The sequence below is a fragment of the Felis catus genome, chromosome A1 (genome assembly GCF_018350175.1).
Source record: "Felis catus isolate Fca126 chromosome A1, F.catus_Fca126_mat1.0, whole genome shotgun sequence".
NCBI lineage: Eukaryota > Metazoa > Chordata > Mammalia > Carnivora > Felidae > Felis > Felis catus.
In genome coordinates this window covers 154,886,930-154,910,405 of record NC_058368.1, presented here as the reverse complement: position 1 = coordinate 154,910,405, position 23,476 = coordinate 154,886,930, and the positions used below count along the sequence as shown (strand labels likewise).

The following is a 23,476-nucleotide window of genomic DNA, read 5'->3' as shown; positions in this document are numbered from 1 at the left end:
TTACTGCCAGTGGTTTTCCTTGCTGGTCCTATACTTACTATGAAAAACAGTTGTGTCACAAGCCGGTTGGGGATGAAAATATCACAACCCCGAAGTAAACTGCTATGGCTGTGAGTTATACCAGAATAAGAATAAATTAGAATAAAACTATACCACCTTTTTAAAAAAATTTAATGTTTATTTATTTTTGAGAGAGAGAAAGAGACAGAGCGTGAGTGGGGGAAGGGCAGAGAGAGAGCAAGACACTGAATCCTTAGTAGGTTCCGGGCTCTGAGCTGTCAGCACAGAGCCCTATCCGGGGCTCGAACACGGACCACAAGATCATGACCTGAGCTGAAGTTGGACGCTTAACCAACTGAGTCACCCAGGTGCCCCAAAACTACACAACCTTCCGATAAAAGTATTAGTTTTCCTTCTCTCCTTTATTCTTTATGATCTACTCACATAGGTACTAAGGATTGTTTATTTTTATTTTTAACAAAATTGACTGAAGGTCTACTATATACCAATATTTTGAATTCAAAGTGTACTCTTTGGGGAAATGAAGCTACGTAGTGAATTACTGCTTTACGACTTCAGGAACTGGGATAATCCTTGAGACATAGTAGAGGCTTAATCTTTGTGAATACTTGAATATACTAAACAAATTAGACCACGTGGTATATGTAGGCAACTTGGAGGAGCTTGTATAGATTCTATTTCATTTTTAGGAAGAAAAATGAACTGGCTTCAGAAAATAATGGAGAGACCATCCTCTGGTCATTTGCTTTCTCTGACACATTTCAGTGGGAGGATCCTCACAGGAAAGAGCCTTTAGGCCCCACTGTGGGATCTCCCAAACTGTCACTTTTGAAAGACTGTCTCTAAGTCATATTGAAGTTAACTTATTGGTTTTTTTTTTTCCAGAGAAAAAATTAACTAAAATTGTCATTCAAAGTTATGTTTTCTATTATATGAAAAGTGGTTGTCAATGAGGCACTCAAGGTCAGGGTTGGTAGCTGGCTTTATCTTCCTTTAAAAATGAATTTAATGACTTCATTAAAATCTAGGGATATATAAAAGGCAGCAATACTATCACTAAGTTAACAGAGATTTACTTATCAGACTTTCAAACAAGGAATTCATCAAGCTACAAATTCTTTCCAAGGAACAGAACTGTATTCAAAGAACATGTGGCTCATATCTCCTGTCATGCCCTTGATGACAATTCTGATGTTGTAAATGTATTCTAGTGTACCCCTAAGTGAAGGCTGCTTCTTGTCTCAGCTAGCTCAAGCTACAGAAATCGACCAGGAAAAGACAGACTTAAGGATTTCCTCTTTTTTTAGGGAGCCAGTATGCCCAGAGCATCCTGGCTTGTCTATTCTGAATCAGGTTTCTATATTCCCAAGTTAACCTATCTAGATGTCCTTACGGCTGTTTATCCTTCTAGGTGTCCTTAAGGCTGAGAACTGGCCTTTGAGTAGAGTCAGCTCCCAACGTGGCTCAAGACTCAAGGCGATTCAAGAGGAAAAAAAACAGAGACAAGTATAAGAGACAGTGACTAAGACTTTGACAGATAGCCGCTGAAGGAAAAGCAACACACACACACACACACACACACACACACACACACACCATTTATGAAGAGATTGAGACATACTGTGGCAGTGACTTATTCATCTTTGATAAAGAGCTAAGTTCTTTAAAGAAAAATGGCATAATTAGAGTAAAACTATTTTGACTCCAAGAATCGATGGTTCTGTCAAATTGGCCTTCTTTTTGACATACTTGTCTTTACCTCAAGACCTTTGCACCAACTATTCTGCTACTTGAAATGCTCTCCCTCTATTTTCACATGACTGACTTCTTGTCATCATTTGTAATTTTCAACTTAAATATCAACTTCCTCAGAGAGGCTTTTCCCGACCACAGTAAAGAAGGCAACTCATTACTCACCTGACATGACTCTATTTTAATTCTTTGCATTGCATTGTACTCACCAATAGCTAATATTTTTTATTGTTTACGTTAAAATTTTTTTTTTCTCTTCTCCATTACCTTGGCATAGCATAAGATCCTATGAGTATAGGTTCTTGCTTGTTCTCTTTCTATCCCTCGGTTGCCGCATAATAGATATCCAATGAATGAATATTCACACAGTGGATGATGACTTTTTTTATCGTTAAAAAGTTGCTTGGATTTTAACTTATGTTTAATAAAGACTTGTTTAACTGCATTTGAAGATTAGTAATAGTGGGAGGAATTCCAATAAAACTCTTTAACTCTCACAATTTTCTTTCGCACTTCCCTTCCATTTGCCATTTTGGCGTGAAAAGGCCTTGATTTTTTGTCTTAGCTATTTAAAAAAAATCAAAATTATTCACACAAGTTTTAGTGAGTTTTAGCATTGTATTGAAGTTTGATTTAAAGGCTGACATGATTTCTGCATATTTCACAATTGATTAAGCCACCAACCAGAGATACATGGAAGGGTCAGGTTTCTAAGATTCCTTTTTGATGTGTCTAGGCTTTTAGATGAGGGATATCATGTTCAGATTAAAAATGTCATGGCATTACTTTTATTTTGTCATGTTGTATATTGCTTTTCTCATTAGTGTTGTCACTGGTGGTGTTTACCTTTGTTGAATAACCAATGACAGAGACGTGCTGCTAAAATGTAATACAGAGCTTAGTTATCGTGGTTTTGTGATGATAAACAGGATCAATAATAACCAACCAAGTTATCCTCATATTAAGCTGAATTATAATTGTTAAATATTTTTTAATTTGTTTTGCAAATCTAGCAATCTTCTAAAATAACCTCAGTTGGACAATCTTCTATTCACATCAGGAGTATGTTGTGACACCTGATTCCAAAAAGTATTGAGTAATTTACTTAAATATGCTGACAACAAATCTGCACCAATTGATGAAAACATTTGGTGCAGATGAAAGCCCAGGAAATGAAAGGAGCATATTTGGGTAACTATAACACATTCCACGATCAGACCTGAAATTGAGATTGGCACCTACAAAAATATCGCCATCTCCTTCATCCACCACACCAGTATGTTTGAAAAAATTCTATCGTCAACCACTAGCTCTCAAGAAACATACCTCTAAGTCCACTCCCTTTCTGCCTGTAACACACGGTGTGTCTGTGACTCAGTCCTCGTGCTGTGGTTCTTGCTTGAGCGTGATGGAAAACCATGTGAGGAGCTCTGTTCCCCACTGCACGCTGGACACCACTGTCCTGCTGGATTCTGCTGACATTAAACAAAATCTTTAGGGTTCAGGAAGGTTGGGCAGACACATCAGAGGCAAATGTGTAACACCGTGGAGCATTTCTGCTTGGCCCGTTGAGTTTGACATGCCAAAATAGCCCACAAGGAATAGCAGTGCCTTTTGAAGTAGCTGAGATGCTTCCCTGATGTCACTGCTCTGAGTTTTAGATCAATGCCTGGGAGATGAATCAGAACATGTGAAGAGAGTCACTGAGGGGAAATGTGCTGGAAAGGTTGCAGGAGTGAAGCACCCAAGCCCGGAGAGAAGGTGGGGTGGGGTGAGATGTGCAAGCAGGAAAAAACAAAGGGCTGAGTCATTGGAGGCCTAATTGACAATGGCACAGCTGTGACAACAATTTGCCGGCGGCCTGACCTATTTGATGAAAGGGTCTCTGCTTTCCTTGGAACCTCAGAGTTGCAGTGCATGGTAGGAATGCACCACTCGTGTTTCCAGCTGGCTCAGCCTCATAAATACCTAAACTCACAAGATGACATTTTTAATGCTCTACAATTGCTGTTCTGCGTTTATATTTATTGCAATTCAACATATCCATTAGTGCATCTATCATTGATAAGTTTGTCACTGCTTCAGGAATACAGTCCATCATGCTGCATCAATTTTACTTTACATGCTATTAATGTACTATAATGCAGCTTATAATATCATGTGGATATATTTGATTAGAGAGGTGCCAGAGTCAGTCAGATTGCCCTGAGAATTGCAAGAGGACCCAAAACCTTTATTTGTTTGTGGTAAAGATGAGCAGCCTTGGTGCACAGTGAATGTGTTAATATAACAGGTGTATCTTCTTCACTTTCTCAAACAGGCACGGCAAGGAACCAATTTAAGCAATCTATTTTGACTCACAACAGACTTATAATATTTTGTTGACACTTGACATGTTTATTCTTTTAGCAAAATCATAATCATGTTTTAATATTTCCTGCATGCAATTAGCAGCTTTATTCAAGAGGCAACGATGGCATATGAGTCCAGGAGAGAGGACCAACTATGGCTTTCCAAAACGAGGTAAATCAAAATATTAAAATCTCAGCAAATAAAACACAGCTTTTAAATACACGACTTGAGATATTTCTGGATGCAGTAACAATTTCTGTTAAAAAGAAACAAAACAAAAGGCACCTGTAACAAATATTTGAAATTGTAGAGAAATTAACAATGCTCATGAATATGGACTCTTATCATTTCATTTCTACAGTTAAAATCTGACAAATCACCGTTAGTGTCCGTGAACTGGAGGATGAAGTAGGTCAGGACAGTCTGAACTATTTTAACATTTCTGGCCATAATGAAATGCTTCAGCCGCATTTTAAATCTTCTTGTACCAACTGCAAATTATAAAAGAAAACCTGTTAGGCACTTAAAAAATCTGTTTGTGAAGTATTATCAAACCAACCTGTGAAGATTGTTTTTTAGAGGGTCAAACCCAGTAGTCAGGCAGATAGACGTTTGAACCCTTACTGGGTTACTTTTCCAATGTGTAGCATCAGGCAAGGTAGCTGATTCTTCCAGCCTCGGTTTTCTGTATGTTTATGGAAGATAGTGAGACTCAATGCATCGATTGTTCTTAGAATTAAATGAGATGCCAGGTCTGCTACTTCCACACAATGTAATACACGTAGCTATTGGAAAGATTTAGATGGCCCTGTATGTGATTTTACAAAATGGTTACCCAGAACTCTTCAAATTTAAAACATTTAAGCTCAGAGTATTATACCAATTATGTAAAAACATGATATAAAATATATATGCGCAGAAAACTTTGGGTAGGGTATACAAAGCATGGAAATCTGTAGTAAGGTAAGATACCAGCAAAAGATTTCCTTTTCATATTATGTCCTTTTAGAGTGTTTGAAGTCTTGCTGTCTGTTCATATTATTTTTACGATAAAACCCATAGTTTAATTTTTTTAAGGATATAATTCATTAGAAATATTAACACATTATCTGGCACATAATGATAGCTCAATAGATGCCAGCTGTTTTCATAAAGGCAATAATAAATGCTCCTTTTCCCCACGAAATGTGATAGACATCTCTGTTGCTACTGTATTGAGGAATGTAAAGTTTGACCCCGGGTTTAAATAGGAGGAAGTTGTATGGGAACCGATAGATTTACAAAGTCTGTGCGATAAAATAAAATCTCCAAGTGTGGGTACATCAGAAGGCACCAGCAGTAGGAGGGGTTGCTTAAAAAGGCTGATAGCAATTTGGGGGTGTCTTCATAAACATCGAGTGCACAGGAGGAGTAGGGCCACGGGCCCTGTGTACTCTTAGCTGTGACAGCTCTGGAAACGGGTCATGCTCAGGTTTCCTATCCTGCAAGGAATGCCGCGGATTTGAGTATGTGCACAGGAAGGTGATCAGGATGGCATCGGGAGCAGAGTCCCTATCACTGTTAATGGCTGAAGCTGCTTAGGACCTGGGCAAGTGAAGAAAAGGAGACCCTGCTGATGACAGTTCCAGGGCTGCCACACAAGAGAGGGATTCAACTTAATCTGTGTTAGTTCCTGAGGGCAGAACTGGGACCACTGAGTAGAAGTTAAAAAAAGACATAATTCAGCTTACAGCCGCAGCTAAAACCCAGCGTGTCATGATTTATAGCAGCAAATGCTACCCTAGGCAAGGATAGACTTTTCTGTTAAATTCTGAAGATAAAACATACCAAAGCATCTGGATTCTCACAAGGATAATGTCCCAAACCTAAACTAAATAAATAATCCCTGCAGATACAGCTTTACAAAGGTTAGATACATCTAGCGGATGAACTTTGTGTCTGCTGCAGAGCCTCATGCCATCCGGGCTCTATCTCATTGCTGCCCCCACCTGTGTGCACACGTCATGTGTGATTCTGTCTCTTCAGTGCTTTTACTCCATCCTTTCATTCTGGTATCACAACTTACAGAGTTCAGTACTGGGCATCCCTGCCTACCGATGCTGGGCTTATCTCTCTGCTTTCAAATCCCACGCCCCCAGTTTTTATCCTCTGTGCCCTCCTAATATGTGTTTCTTCTCATTGAAATGTGAACTCCTTGAGCGTCTAAGTGCAATATATATTTGCATCCCCAGAGTAGAGTAAACCTCAGTAGATTGAATCCCATCCCTTTGTGAAGAGTAAAGGGGGCAATTACAGACTTAAATATAGATTTAAATATTTATTAGGAAACCATTCACCATCTCTTTCTGGCCCTTACTTTTTCCAGAGATCATCTATCTCTGAAGGTCGTAAGCAACAAGAAAGTGAAATACACACAACCAGAAGAGGACTTTTACATAACAATGCATGTGTAAACCTGAGTCACTCATGAAGGAAAACGTCTAATAAAAATGTGTATTATTCTTCAATGTTTCTAGGACTGCATTAAGATATTTCAGATTTATCCATGGGTACAATATTTCAAATATTTCACAATCATAGTTGCATATGGACTGCATATTGTCTTTAGTGCTGGAACAGAGTTCAGGGTCCCCTACTATGCTAGACATTAACTCTTTTTTTTTTTAATTTTTTTTTCAACATTTATTTATTTTTGGGACAGAGAGAGACAGAGCATGAATGGGGGAGGGGCAGAGAGAGAGGGAGACACAGAATCGGAAACAGGCTCCAGGCTCCGAGCCATCAGCCCAGAGCCTGACGCGGGGCTTGAACTCACGGACCGCGAGATCGTGACCTGGCTGAAGTCGGACGCTTAACCGACTGCGCCACCCAGGCGCCCCTAGACATTAACTCTTTAACAATGAGCAGAGGCTAACTTCAAGAAAGCCTAGAGATACAGTACTTAGCTTATGTTGGAGGGCCAATTTCCCTATGAGTGAGTCTTGTGCTATGTCACTCACCCGTTCAGGCCAGTAGAATCTTACGGATGTCAGGGCTGGTCAACAGGGATCCTCATTTTTCACTCTCATTTTCACTCTCATTTTCTCCCATACCCTATTCAAAAGTATATTTGAAAGTTTTAAATAGCTAATGCAGGTTTCATAAGCACTCACCTAAAATGAGGGAAGTAGGGTAGGATTTTAGCCTATGCATCAAAAAGGGTGAAACCTCTGAATCAGGTTCAAATGTTAGAGTAAACTACACCAAATGTTTGCTCTCAATTTCCAAAAATATAGCTCAAATCTGAAAATCTAGCACATTAAAAATAGCCTGTATCAGAAATGCTTTTTAAAAACTTTCCATTACTATTTGTTTAGGGAATGAAAAGCAAATATGCTGATGCGAAAGAAAAGATATTACTTCTAAAATTTCACAGATCAAATTGTTCTTACAACCTTACCAGAAATTGTTCTTATACTCATTAGCTCAGTGTAATGAACTATTGTTATTTGCATTTGCTCTGTGCCAGGCATGGTCCTGATCACTCCTGGACATACATAGACTAGAAAAGCCCGTCTAGACAGGGGGACTAAAACCTAGGCAACTGACATCTCTTCCTAACACTTACCTGAATTGTGATTTTCACAATAATTTGTTTAATTTTTAAAATATCTATCATCATGAGCTGTGACTCCATAAAGGCAAGGACTTTTTCTGTCTTGTTTATTAACAAGATAACACCTAGCACAGTGACTGCCACATTATAGCTGTTCAGAAAATGCTTGCTGAATGGTTGAATAAGTAGATGACCAAAATACAGTAAAACCTTGGTTTGCAAGCATAATTCGTTCTGGAAACATGCTTGTCATCCAAAGCACTTGTATATCAAAGCAGATTTCCCTGTAAGAAATAATGGAAATTCAGATGATTCATTCTACAACCCCAAAATATTCATGTAAGAATGATTATAATACTGTAATATAATACAAAATACTAAAGATACTACAGAAAATACAAAATATAAAGAAAAATAAACAACCTGCAGTTACCTTTCAAAACCTTCATGGCTGGTGTGAGGGAGACAAGAGAGAGGAGGGTTATTGTGTAAGACGACTTTGTCTCTCACTAATGGAATCACTGCTCTCTGTTGGCTTAATGGAATCTTTTTCTGCATGGGGGCCATTATATTCACTCGGACGGATGTTGACTACAGTACAATATTAATAAACTCTTGTCAAATACTGTATTTAATGTAACTGGAAGCAGAGGAAAGGGTCTAGATCTGCAGGCAGCCTGACCTAGAATGAAGCAAAGCATTCCTAAGCTTACTCTTCTATGGAAAAGCAACGGACTGCCCAGAGGTGCTTTGAAGTGACAAAAAATATACTAGTGCCAGTTGTGGGCACCTTCCCACGTTCTGAAAGATCACTGACTGCTGCCAAACACCACAGCCTGAGACTGAGCATCCAAGCATGGGAGACAATCACACACAATGGTGCAGTGAGAGAGAGAGAGAGAGAGAGAGAGAGAGAGAGAGAGAAGAACCATTGTCTCAGTTGTGATCATGTGACGGTCAGTGTCACATACTACTTGTATTGCAAGATATCGCTTGTTTATCCAGTTAAAATTTATTAGAAATGTTTGCTCATCTTGCAGAACATTCACAGAACAAGTTCCTCAAATTTGAGGTTTTACTCCATTATATATCAAAGTGGAGTAAGGTAATTATTATGAAAGAAACACCTATAAAGCACAAGGAAGGATTCAAAGATAGGCATCTTATATTTTAGGGTGGGCATTAGTGAATGGGTCATTCAAGATAGCCACTAAAAATCTATATCACATGTACAGAGACTTGATCAGATTGAAATATCCCCTCTTTATCCTGATGCATTCTAAAATTATGGTTTCACGTTTCCATCCCTGAAATATCTCATAGGGTGGAAGAGAGATAAGCAAAAGACAATGTTTAATTACTGCCCCAACTTGCACCTACCTATTGCACCTATGCAGTCATTGTCACCAGCCTTCTTAAAACAGAGAGAGGGAGTGATCTTTGCTTGTGTTTATAGATGACAGAGCTCAAGGTATTTCAAGCCATGTGCATGAGTGCAGACCATAAGATCAATGGAGCCCTGCAGACAGTTCCATAGGCACAGTATGAATGACTTAGTCCTTTTCCTAGCCTAGGAGCTGCTGGCGGGCAATCCTTTTGCTGTTAGCATCCCACTTGTGCATTTACTCTTGGCCAGTGTGACATTATTCCTCTAGTGCGAGCCACCCCATCTGAATGCTACATGCCAGCATGCACTCCTGTTGCTACCCAGAAAATGACAGCTTTTCCACATTACCTCTGGTGGTGACTCACAGCATCCCTCTCACTTGTGATCAATGGCTTTAGCTCCCCTTTCCTCTGTTGCTTTAACATCTGTCTCTGTTGGTTCTCCTCACACTCTCAGCTCAGCAGTCCTTGGTGGCAGTAGGCTTGGCTTTGATGCCAGTTGGCTTGCAGAGTAGGAACTCAGTGCTGGTGACCCCTTCTTGTCATTTGATGTTACACAGCCATTACTGACAAAATAAACACAAGAGATCCTGAACTAAGATCCTGAACTAAGTGACTTGGAAGTGCCATTCTCGGCAGGGCTGGTTCAGTCAAGAAATTTGGGGTGATTCCATTTGTGAGGAGTTAGTAGTTTGCTACCCTGTGTGTCAATACATCTTTTGAAAGGATCTCATTAGCTCTGAATTGTGTATAGGTATTCTGAATATGTGTTTCTCCTCTGCTGCATATGCATGATATATTATCTCCTTTGGATTTATGATGAACAGCCCCATGTAAACTTCACAAATAATCCATAATTGCTGATCTTCTGTTTCCGGGGATTAACTAATATATAGATGGCCATAGAATTTTAGAAAAATCACAACCTAATTCTATGAAAGATCATCTGATAAATTTTCAAGGGGCATTTCCACCTGCTTCATCACATCTTCTACAACAGCCAAGTAATTGCATACTTCACTTTCTAGTGTCATTTCGACATCAAACTTAGGGGTCACACTAAATCTAAGTCAGCAACACGAAACCACTAATAGCCAGAGTGTCTAGTAACATTGGCTATATATATGTGTGTGTGTGTATATATATATATAAATTTCAGCCAATACTATAATACTTATTATTTAGAAAATATCAATATATGTTTAATATAATGTATCAATATATTAGATATTTATATATTATACATAATTTCTTTTCCATTGTATATAATATATATGTTTATATATATTTACACATATATATACTTTCTTTAAATTAAAATCTCATTCTGTAATTCCCAGTGACCACTTACTGATTAAAGCTATTTTCAGTCATAATGAGAAGCAGATAAGGATTATTGCTAGCAAGTGTAGTCTTCAATTTTAAAGGTTAGCACTATACAATTTTCCAGAGAATCTACCTCAACTTTTTTCTACCTCAACTCAATGAAGTGGATGAAGTAAGTAGTTGTTTGGTGCCTGACATGAATTTGTTTTGTCTGTTAAGATATGTTCGCCCCAAATGCCAACTTTTGATTTATTTCAATGAGCCATGCCATGTCTTTAGTATCAAACTATTGACATAAGTAAGATTGTGAAGAAGGCTAAACATGCAGTATTCTCATCTACTTGAAGTTTTTTCTTTCACCTGTTATTAAATGCCTTACTTACATGAGTCAGGACTCTTGGTTTTAAGTCCAGTGGCTACTCATTTAACCAAGTTACCTTCACTTAACTAATTCTCTAGGTTGATAGATGCCTTCTCTTTCCCCTATAAAATGCACCAAAGCCCACAGCCTCTCAAATGCAGATATAACTTATTCTCTATCATTTTTATGCCCCTTTTTTCTACAAGTAAGCTGAATGCTTTTAGGACTAAACTACGTTTGGGGTGCCTGGGTGGTGCAGTCGGTTAAGCATCCGACTTCAGCCAGGTCACGATCTCGAGGTCCGTGAGTTCGAGCCCCGCGTCAGGCTCTGGGCTGATGGCTCAGAGCCTGGAGCCTGTTTCCGATTCTGTGTCTCCCTCTCTCTCTGCCCCTCCCCCGTTCATGCTCTGTCTCTGTCCCAAAAATAAATAAACGTTAAAAAAAAATTAAAAAAAAAGTTTAAAAAAAAATTAAAAAAAGGACTAAACTATGTTTGCTTCCAAACTTGTTTATGTTTATTGTAGTATTATAATTATGCAATTTAATTTATTACCTGTGTTCTGATGAATTAGTGTGGAAAGGAGAGAGTAGTTGTCAGTTGAAATCAAAAGCAATACTTAGGAAAATTTGGTAAGGGCAAATCATTAAAACACTATTGCTCAGACAGGGTAATGTATGGAAGTGTTCAATTACTGAACTAATATAACACTATATGTTAGCAAACTGGAATTAAAGTAAACATTTTTAAAAATATTGTTCAAGAATCAGGTATGAGTAAGACAACTATGAATCCAGAAAAAAATATCTTTAAAATTTGGAAGATTTCTTTACCTGGATTGCTTTATGTTTGGCTTAAAAATCCATTTCACTTTGAAGAAGATTCAATTAGAAATCATGGTTATTATTTTTCAGCTGTGGTTTATACAAGAATAATAGTAGAGACTCCAAGTAAAGGTATAAAATAATTAGGAGAAGGTATATACATTTTTTATATATTTCAAGTTAAATCATCCATCACATTTGTGATTTCTCACTTGAACAGCTTTTTCAATTAACCAACTATTTCTTGGTTTAACTTCTTTTGGAAAACAGATTTCTCCCGTAACAAAAGCTGACTATGCCTAGCAGATATACTAGAATAATACGGGGTATATCATTGAATCCAACGATGAGTTGAATCATGATGCTGGAAAAGAAGGAAGCAGGAAAGCTCAGAAGCAGAAGTTTGGTATGTGATTATTCCCACTTCATCCTTGCTCATGTGAGCACTAGCACATTTAAGTCTGTGTCTCTAGATTTTATTTTATTTTAGTATTTTTGTTAATTACTGAAATGTAGTTGACATACCATGATCTATTAGTTTCAAGTATACACCATGGTGATTTGACAATTCTATACATTACTCAGTGCTCATCATGATAAGAGTAGTCACAATCTGTCTCTAGAGTTTATGTTTCAAGTTTCTGGAAAGGAGAAGCTGAATCAGCTACCCTTGAATCAATCACCTCTCCTGAACCAATAATTTATATTCTAAAGGAAGAGATTGATTTATAACCATGAATCAAGAAACTCTTTTTGGAAAGGGAGAACCATCATGAATCATGCACCTGCCCCCCCCCCCAAAAGAATGTACTACACCCTTAAGATTGATTAGGGATTAAAAAAATAGAAAGAAGTTTCATAGTATATATAATGAGGAGGGGAATTTTATCCACCAGAGTTCTGGGGACATTTTCCCAAAGCTGAAAGAGGTTAGAGTGCAGAATGAGGGTATAATTTCTGAAGACATGAAAAGCAGAGAGGATAGCCTATAGGAAAAGCGGGGTCATAGGAGGGTAGGGTATGAGCAACAAGGGTCTAGAAGGAGGAAGTCAAGGGAGGAGCAATATGGTGCTGAAGGGTAGAAATGAGAGAGAGACAGAGAGATAGAGAGATCTTGGCAATATTTTTAGGGTGAAGCAACACCTACATATGTGCACCCCCTTTGTTATTAAAAAAAACAAAATACATGTCAACATTATTTTTTAAGGATTTTTGATTGTTGTATTGGATGAGCAAAAGCAGGTCACTACACGGCAGCCATAATTGTTTATGCTAAAATATCCATAATGTAATACATATTGACTATAATATTTCAGATTTGGCATTGGTTTTGGAAATCAATTCTGTTCTCTATTCAGAAGAAAAGAGTTAAATGCAAACACACTTATACCATTCAAAGTAAAATAGAGAATTAGAAACTCGGTTTCTAGTCTTTGTTTCTACGATGCATGTCTATAAACTAGTATGTCTAAGACCCATTTTTATTACTCATAAAATGTGGTTGATGAATATGAATATCAAATAAGCTGACATGTACAAAAGTGTGCAGTACAAAAGCAAAATACTATTTCAGCATGAAATTATTAATTGCTTATTGTCCATATAGTCTAAGAATTCATTATGAACGCTAGAATCCTAGAAAGGTAGAGATAGAATAAAACAGATGTTAATAAATATTATAGATAAAGGAAGAGTATCCACTCTGTGCTTTTTACTCTCTTCCCCTTTATTACTTCTTCTGGAAGATCACAAAGATCATTCATCTTTATTTTCCCTAGCTTCCCCAACACATTTAGATCTCTAGCTTCTCCCCCCCATACCTCCAGCTATGATATAGCCTCCCTAGTTCTCTTCTTACATAGTCCTGAAACAAATACCCATAACCCCTTTCTTTTTAGGGTTTTATTGCTAAGAGCTACCTGGAAATAAACACCAAGAACAAAAATAGCACGTTAGAGAAGTTCCTAATTCTCGAGATACATCAGTGTATTTTTGACATATCTGGCCCTGGAGTATACTGAAGAGTATGTGTGTCTAGCCTTTCACAATTTTTCATTGTGTCTAACCCTTCACAATATCTCATTCTCTTTTAACTTTACAAGGTACTGGGAGTGTTTTAATACCCTTGGTATTTTATATCTTTATCTCTGGGTAGGACTTTCTAAGATTTTGGTAAAAGTTTTCCAGTTCTTGAAGAACTCGGTTTGAGTAACTTCCTGTTTCCTCTCCAATCCCTGTCCTCTTACCCTTTTTGTCTGTGGTATGAAACCTTCTCATTTTGGATGATGATCTGAGAATCCTGTTAGGACAAAACTAAGACAACCAGTGTGTTCAGCATCGAGCAGATCCTTTGTCAATTGGGGAAACTTCTTACAAATACCTGCAATTTTAATATCCCTTCATTTCGTACAGAAAAAAAATCACCTTAGGTCATTTTCAACAGATATAATTTGGGTCTCCTGTATATACTGGATGAAAAGGGATATGTGTGAATTAGTTTTAACTATACTCTATATTGCAAAAAGATTATAGCTTTCCATAAACTTAACTCATAAAATGACATTCAATATAAGTTATTTCTTTCCAGAGAGATTCCCATGGAATGCCTCTAGTTTTAAAATAGTACTCATTGTTTATTGAACCAACTTAAAAGAAATCAAAAGTGATTATGCTTATGTTTTCTTAAAGAAGAAAAAAAGTGAGATTTTAATCTATTCATGTTCCCTCTGTGAGAGTATGTTCCAACTGAGAAATGGGACAGAACAGGAAATACTTTATGATTTTTTATGTGAAAGGGGGACTATAATCATCACTTCTGTTTAGTTTATAATTTTTCAAGTGTTGCCAGCCTTTCATCCCCTCCTGATGGGGCACTTCTTAACTTTCATCATATACAGTTATACAAATGGGTATTAACAGAGGAAAAATTACACGAATTATTTAGGAAAGTCACATGCTTTAAGCATTCCTATGAAAAGAAATAATTCAGCATTATCCTTAGCCTCCTTTGTGTATAAAAAGCCACTATTTACCTACTCTGGGAAAAATGAAATATATCCTTATGCCAAGGTTATTGTAAAAAGCTTTTATACATATGTAATATATTCTGTTTGTATATTACATATATATTATATACTGCATATTGTGAATAAGGTGAATATTTTTCTAAAAGTATTGTGTCTCTGAATGTTGTATGTGTGAGTGGTATTTAAACACCATTTATTTAATTCTTCCATGTAGCTCCTTTCATATAATATAAATCATTCCAACCACAGTCATTAAAGTGCTTTTAAACAGTAAAGTTCTATATCAGTAGGCTGTATTATTATTATTATTTCTATGGTTTATTTATACCCCCATACACTGCTTTCTGCATTTTATGTATTCTTTTATTTGTGAAAATCATTGAAAATCATACCACAAGCTATGCTGTTCACAAGCAATCTGAGGGAATCATTTAGAATTTCTGAATAATAAAAAATGAAATCAATCTCTATTTGTGCAAGTTCCTAGTGTGTTATGAATGCAATGTGATCTTGGTATTTGCTTATCAAAGGAATGCACTAAAATATTGCAGAAAAGGCCATGGGACATAGTGAATTCTATTTTATTATTTCACTGTCCTTTGACTATTAACTCCAAATTCCTCTTTCTTCTGTTGGTCTTATTAATGAACTTTAACAATGAGATAAAAGTCTTCAGTCTAGTGTTTAACACAAAGTGGTAGAATTTCAACATGAATGAGACTTCACTTTATAGAAGATTTTGTGGTTAATGAATAGTCTACGTTTTGATGTCTTCAGATTTTATTAAGAGAGCCTAACTCAATGAATAGTTTTCTTATTCAATGATTATTTTCTTATGTACTCTGTTCATTCAATTTAATTCGGTAGATATTGATTGAATTCCTATATACGCTTCTGAGGTGGTCTTTTAAAATGACTTCATCTAGTCTTCCATTCTTGTGTTCTGTTCTTGTATTACTCTGCTCAAGACTGAAAGTCCTGGAAGAGAGAATCCAGTTGGCAAGACTTAAGTGGAGAGCTGCAGTATGGTGGTGAGAGCAAAGTTTTGACAGAAGGAGCCAAAACTCCTTCTACCTCTTAGAGGTAAGATAAGCACCTGATTTTATCACCCTAAGACTGCACTCATTTGGGGAAAATTTCTGCCCAAGAATAATATGGAATGTGGTCAACAGAAGGGGATAGATAATGATATCTATAGTGTAGAAGCCTGCATGGAATAGGTGGATATTTAGCATAGCCTTAAATAAAGTGTGGGTTTCAGATAGATATAAAAGGAGCCAAGAGCATTTCAAGGACAGATCGGTTTGCATTACTAATATCCAATCATTCATTTTCTTATAATTTGCTGAAAGAGCCACACATCAAACAATCAATCACAGAGACAGTAGCATTACAAGCTATGAAGAATGTTTGGGTCCGAGGAGTTAGCCACTTTGTAACATGAGTCTTGATAAAGGTTTCCAGTTTACTTTATCTTTGCTTGAATTTAACTCGGTTATTACTAGAATTATTGTGAAAAACTAACATATGCACAACTTTTCAGATTCCTCATAGGGGAATTAAGACTATCGTGCATTTTATTAATGACTCTGATGCCCTCAGAGGGAGGTTCAAAGTATTGCAAAGAAGAGATGTGAGAAAATGATTTTCCCTAGTTGTTTCTCAATTCAGGTTTCGGTTGTACCTTTTACTTGTTATGTGACCTTGAGAAAATATTTTAGATGCTCTGGTTCTTCAAATCCACATGTGACTATGTCATATTTATACCATTGATTATTTGATATATATATTGGATATAATAGATTACAAATTGTTTATAGAATTAAGTATACTCCCAATTACCTCCCTTACACTAAGAGAAATAAATGTATTCTGGAATTAGAAACCACAACAATTTGAGAATTCTTTGCCATTTTCTAGGGAAAAAAATAACCAAACAGTTCAATATGAAATATGCATGCACACTACAAGAATGAGGTCCCCCATAATAGCTTTCAATAATCTTCTTTTGAAACTAAAATTATATTTGTAGAAACTTGTATAAAAGCCATTTCTACTTTTCCTGGTATTTTTCAAGGTAAAATAAGGTAACTCATTTTCCATCATGAACAATATCAGAGTTCCTAGTTAAAAAATAGAACAAATAAATATAACATTCTTTCTCAATTTCTGCATCAACGAAGCAATGATGTGGATACTTTAAAATAGTAGGTAATGTAAGCAATGCTTATGTCACTAGCCTGGCAAACCTCCTTTTAAGTACATTTTAATTCAGGTATTTCTGATTCAAGGGGAAATTATTCATCCTAACCAGCCTTGCATAATTTAGATCAGTAGCTGGTTTCTTAGTTATGTGATACAACTTCAGGGGACAAATCCAAAAGTATTTGTTTTCGAAGTACCTGAAAATATCACCAAACTTATCAAAAGACCTGGTTAAGGATTCAAATCTTATCTTGGAAGAGCAGAAAATTAATTCACTAATGCCCAGAAACATGTACATTCTCTTCATTCCTGTATCCAGTCCCATCTCCCTCTGCTCCTCTCAAAATGCCTCCTTCATTCCTTCCTAAATATTCCTGTAACTACTTGACTTCCATTCCTTCCTATTCTAGAACTGATACCTCTTTTCTCTCTATTTGTTCTAATTCTATATTAGCCTTTAATAGCTGTATTAAACCTTTACAGCTTAAGCCCTGTCTTCCATAACACCTTCATTAGTAACTCAAGTTGAAAGGCACTGTCCTTTTTCTGAACACATATGAGCTTTGGAGTCTGTATGACTTCGTTTTTAATCATTTGGTTTTGCTGTGTGACATCTAATCTATTGTATGTTTAGTTTCTTTTTTTTAATTGTTCTTTTTACTTTTTTTCTTTATTTCCACCTTCCCCCCTCCATTTTTCTTGTTCAATTTATTCTTCACACGCCATCCAGAAGGATCCTTCTAAATGTCACTCTCCTGTTTAAAATCCATTGCACAGCCAATTAGGTCTAAATTCCTAACCTTGACTTATGAAGCCACAAGGGTTTTTCAAATCACATAATACATTGAGCTTTTTCCTGCCTTAGGGCTATTGCCAATACTATTTTTTCTGCCAAGAATTCTCTCTGCCTATCTTTTTTTATATGGTTAGCTACTTCTCATTCTTTAGAGTTCCATCTATGTGTTATCTTCTTTACAGTCTTGCTCTGACTATCTCATCAAAATATGATTCTTTCTGAGTTCTCTTTTATTTTAAGGCCATATTCTTTTCTTTCATATCCATACTGATATTTCCATTTATCTCTCATAATTTACTTTTCACCATTGTCGACCATTCTCCGCCCTGGAGACTTGCATTGTGAACTGAATCATTGGGCTTCCTGCTCTCTGGGTTTGGGTTGGGTTTGGCCAATGAGAGGTGAGACTCAGATAGTAGGGAGATGTCTCCCCTGTCTGCCTCTCTTCCAGGTCATCCAGTGTTGGCTGTTTCTTGTAAAATGGATACTGTATATTTCCATTTTACAGATGAAGAAACAACTCAGAATGGTTAAGAGATTTGCACAATTACGCAGCTACAAGTGGTTGTGTCAAGATTTAAATCTGAGCAAATCTGAGCATTTTCTCTATATCACTCTGCCTCATTTAACAATTGAAACAATCACTTCATCCAGCTTTTATTTCTCAGGCCAGCTGAAAGCATTAGTCTGAGCTTCATTTTTCCATGTCTTTGCCTCTAAAATTACTGTCTCTTTGACTTATGCTTACAACAGAAGATTGGGGAAAGTCATCATAGTATTTATACTCATCTGTATTGACCTGTAGAATCCCTGCAGAACTTATCAACTTTGTTAAAAATCATCTAGACCTATGACAAATAACAAATAATAAAGAATGACTAAACTTAAAAAAAAGACTATCTTGAAATATATCTTTAAGATAATATATATCTACCAAGATATTATAATAGTAATAACTTACCTTTAAGAATTGTTTGAACTTAATTTTCAGGTTAAGTAAGAAAAGTGCTTAAGATTTTACAATACTGAGTTACATATATATTGCCTACCACAACAATATCAAGCAAACTTTCAATGAGAGAAGATTTTTGAAATCATCATGTAACAAACCTTTTATCGGTAGAATTTCTATATTAGATTTTATTAACTGGAAAAAGTTTGCTACTTGGACTTTACTAATTGAGAGAACAAATGCAAGGGCTAGAATGTAAATTTAGGCAGAATGCAAAATTCCTACAGGTTTTAAATATTTCAAATAGTCTTATGGGAAATAATTATTTAAGCCTTGGAAGTTTGAACTTTTTGCATATTTTGCTAAAGCATTCTATGTCTAATACCTCACTCTTCCCTTAAATGTGAAGAGCTATATGAAAAGGTTTTTATTCTCTTAAGGAAATCCATTAATCTCCATAACCATAGAAAAGGCAAAAAACATGAAGGATGAGAATGAACCTTAATGTAAATACAGATAAATATGGCGACAGCTGTAGCTGAATAGTTACAGAATTGGCTTGAGAAATGAAACCTCTGTAGTAGACACAAACACACACACACACACACACACACACACACACACACACTTTGGATTTATTTATGAAACAGCGTCTTCTAAACACAGAACCTTGCATTGCAGAAAAGGCAATTAAATAGAACAGCATGAGGTTGTCAATCACTTCAACAACTAACAAAAGCATCTACTATCAAAGCAAATAATGTAAATGTGCAAAAAGGTACCTTGCTATCAAAGCAAATAATGTAAACATGCAAAAGCTAAGAATTCTCTATATCAAATGTCACCATTTTAATGTTGACTATTTTTGTGAATATTTTTATATATGCTTGTTACTGTGTCAGTTATTCTGAAATCTTATACAGAATTCGCCATTATAACTTAGAGGATTTGGTCATCATGTGAAGCTTTTGAAAGAGGTTGGGACTTTCTTTCTCCTTCTTTTTTTTTTTTTTTGTTGCTGGTGTTGTACAAATAAATGGACAGTCACAGCTTATCATCACTTAAAGATGCATGTGCATGCTGCAGTTTACTGAAACATGATTGGCTGCTACATAAATCAATCTGATAGAGATCGGTTCCATGAAGAAGAGATAAATCATTAGCCAGAGCTTTTGGAATGTAATTCATTTTAGATAGTGATTATTGATGATTTAATTTTAGCAGTACATGTACATGTCTAGATCATGATTTTATATAAAATGTTAATGCGGAAGAATATATTCATTTTAAAAGTGAATATAAAGAAGCCAATTGGAAGTTTACATGCAAAACATGTTAATGAAATGGCAAGGTTGAGAAGTCCAAAGTTCTATTTCCTGTATAAGCTACGATGGACCATGTTTCTCAGGAAAATTTCTTAAATGTTTTCTTATGACAAAGAAGTGGCTCCAAACTTCATTTGACATATCACACCCAGATTACTGACGCTGAGCATTTTGTATTTATATTTTCTACATTTTGGCCTCCATTTCTACTGTTCTTTGTGCCCTGATACCCACCACTTCCATTCATTTCAATTTAACAGTGTCTAGTGGGAATCCTCATGAAGAAAGATCTCGTGCTCTGAAATGCACTGTCAGTTTTCTGTCATGTGGATAAGCAGGGAGTGAGTCATGTGTTCAGTGGTGCTGACGTCAGTAGCTCCAGGTGGCAGTGCCATGACAATTTATATTGAGAGGTGGACCAGCTAGATGGTACCCAGGGCCCCTATCTCTAAAGGACACTGAGAAATTAACAAGATGGAAGAATTCAATTTATTAGAAAAGTTCCCAGAAAAGTTACGTACTGTTGGGAGAAGTACTTTGAAAGGCGACTTGGAGTGGGGATGAGCTAGTCAAATAGCAATAGGTAGTCACCAGAATATCTTCTCAGAAATGTCTTTGATTTACTGAGTGAAGTATTCAAATTAGGGTCAGAGGTGAAAGCTGCCACCAGTAGGAATCCTCCTTATTAATCTTTCCCTCGTGAGATCCTCCTTTGAATAAATGTGAACAAATATTTTAGGTATATTGGTTTGCAGGGGCACCAAATGATCTCCCTGCCCACACGCCTGATTCAAGTCCCTGGAGAAGAGGGCAGGTGAAAGCACAGTGGCAGACCTCAGAGGAATTTTTATTTCATGTCTCTGGTCTTTGCCCATGGCTAGCCCAGAGTTAGTCATCCTGGGTTTTCTAATCACTCTCTAGCCTAAATTTAACAAGGATGTCCATTTCACTGAGGAGATACAGTACATTCAAAATCCTAGTTTGAGGTTAATTTTACAGTTTTCTTTTCTATCCCTGGCCTCTCAGTACACAATCCCTGTAGTCTTCACTTTCTCCCCAGAACTGTCACCGTCTTTCTAATTCCTAACAGTTCCTCAGTCTATACAGTCTAAGGTCTTGACTGATTAATCTGTCAGCCTACAGAATCCAGTTGTTGCTTATCCCCTTATACTTGTGACTCTTCTTTTGATTCTGGGTGATCTCAAGACACCAGGACTTCTCCTTAAATCACACTGGGTGCTTCATTTTAGTTGCTAACCCCCTGGTGGAACAGGTATAACAGGGTCTCCCGGTGGGTGCCAATATTTGATTGAAAATGAATGCGTAGAATCCAGAAACATCCTGCCTTTTAAACATACAACTCTCTGCCCCCCACTTCTTGACTGAAATAAATAAAATAAGATAAAGCAAAGATTTTATTCTGAGAAAGTATGAGCCATTGGAAAGTATGAGAATGTTCAGAGAGAAGCTGGCATATATGATAATATAAAGGATTATATGCTTTGAAGATCACATCAAGTTTCCTTTTAGGAAAATAAATATTCCTCTCTGTGGCAATCACAGAGGATTTGAGGGTCTCAATTCCAGATGAGAGAGAAGTAAGCTAGCCATAGCAACATGAAGTAAGAAGGGTGTGTGTGTGTGTGTGTGTGTGTGTGTGTGTGTATGTATGTATGTTAAAAAAGAGCCTTTGGTAGGGAATCCCTGTGGAGGTATGCACATTCTGGGGAAAGTCATACAAATCTAGTATCCTATATTTCTTCTTTTTCTTTTTCTTTTTTCCTTGTAATTTCTTTCCTTCTGTTATCCCTAAGCCTTCAGCGAAGTTTTGCTAAATATCTCAGCTTGCTATTGACTGTGCTCTGGGGAAAAACGAGATAAGCCCATGTCTACACTTGGCACAAAATGGCATGAGGGGAGCAGAAATGGCAGAAGTCAGATTCAGGCAGCAAGAGGTTGCAGGCAGAAGGGTGTGGCAGCAGACAGAGACAGATGGCTGGCTGAGGGCGAAAGTGACAACCAGCACACATTCTTGAACATAAAAGCAATCTCTGGGATTCTCAGAGTTACTAGGGCACAAGAAATTGCTAAAAGACCAAAGTCCCTCAGGGTGGGGTCTCAGACTATTGTTGTATAGTCATTAAAGGGAAGGGTGACCCCTGGAGGCCAGAGCAGCCTACAGCGCGAACTTGCTTTATTCACCAGTTCCTTCAAGATGCATTCCTTGGTAAATAATAAAAATTGCCCACCCCGCCCGAAATGCCAGCTAAGCATTTTGAAAACTGCATTATTTTATTAGACCATCTTATTGAATTAATGTACAGTTAGGGCTAAAGGAATAAATGCAGACTTAGCACTGTTTATCCTCCCAGGCACCACCTGCTCCTTGATTATCCTGAGCCAGAGATTCAAGCATCCTTACTCTTCCTGAAGAAACCACAAAACATTCCCAATGGCATGAGTGCCCTCTCACCCCCTTCCAACGCTCATCTACCACCAAAAAGAGGTCTTTTTGCTAGCGCAGTGCATTGTAACTAGCAGTATATTTGCTAGAGTTTAATGTTTCTTCTCACAGTCTAGTGAATAAACTTCTGAATGAGATCTGAATGTATTACGTACTTTGGTTTTACCATCAAGCCTTTTGGTGGGGAGGTCCGTGTGCAGCAGAGATGTGTTCTTTACTGAAACTTCATAGCTAAGAAGTTGTATTTGCAGCTTGATCCTGAGAGCTGTTGGGATCTGGTGGGCTCATGGTGAAGCAAAGGGATCTGCTGTAGCTCTAGTGAATAAAAAACTGTATCCAGGCCTGATGGATTATCTTTGAACCTTGGACAAATATGCTAGTCTCTTTTCAAATAACATTTTCAATTTCCCCAGTTCAGAAATAGCTTTTGTCTCCTTAAGCACAAGTTATGATCCCCAACTGCTTCACAATTTACCTTCGGATCAAAAGTAGATTTGTTCTATAGCTTGTCTACTGAAAAAGTCTTCTTCCTCTCTTTATCCTAATTTATAACTTAAAATAAATAATATAATGTATCATTGATTCCTAATGGAAAATATTTTTCTAAAGAGCAAAACACAAGAATTGTTTGAGTAGTTTTTGATTCAAGGTGGCAAGTGCCTCAAGTGAAATAAATTATACTGAGATTATTTTAAATCCATCATTTTGTTTTTAAAAATTTGGTTAGTGAAGCTACTTAGGCACCAAATAGATAGTGATGATTGCCCCAGAGTTCAAAAATCAGAGCAAGAAGTTGTCATTTATGGTCATCTGACTTTATGGAAGTCTCTATGAATGCTACAAACTTTTTCCAAGTGATGTTTTACAGAATTGCTTTTAAAAACCCCAGAGGGTAAATACTATTCTCAGAATAAACAGAAAAATGCTGACCTTGTCAGATTTAGCTGCTGAAAGCCAAGCTGTTTTAAGACTTAGAGGATCAAGGGTCATGGTTATAAACAACGCAGATTAAAAAAAAAAAAAAAAGGAAGAAAGTAAGAAAGCTAAACGGAAAAAAAAGTATGGTGGACTACACCATGAATATAAATAATAA

The 23,476-nt window shown here is 36.8% G+C and overlaps 1 long non-coding RNA gene across 1 annotated transcript in view; it reads left to right on the top strand.

Annotated features, from left to right (window-relative positions):
• The first annotated feature begins 301 nt into the window (after window positions 1-301).
• LOC109502285 overlaps window positions 302-23,476 on the top strand; it is a 45,710-nt gene continuing 22,535 nt past the window's right edge. The window contains exons 1-3 of the long non-coding RNA XR_006583107.1: window positions 302-4,296; window positions 11,886-12,021; window positions 15,610-15,724. This is a non-coding gene — a long non-coding RNA (uncharacterized LOC109502285). The remainder of the gene's footprint in view (window positions 4,297-11,885; window positions 12,022-15,609; window positions 15,725-23,476) is intronic.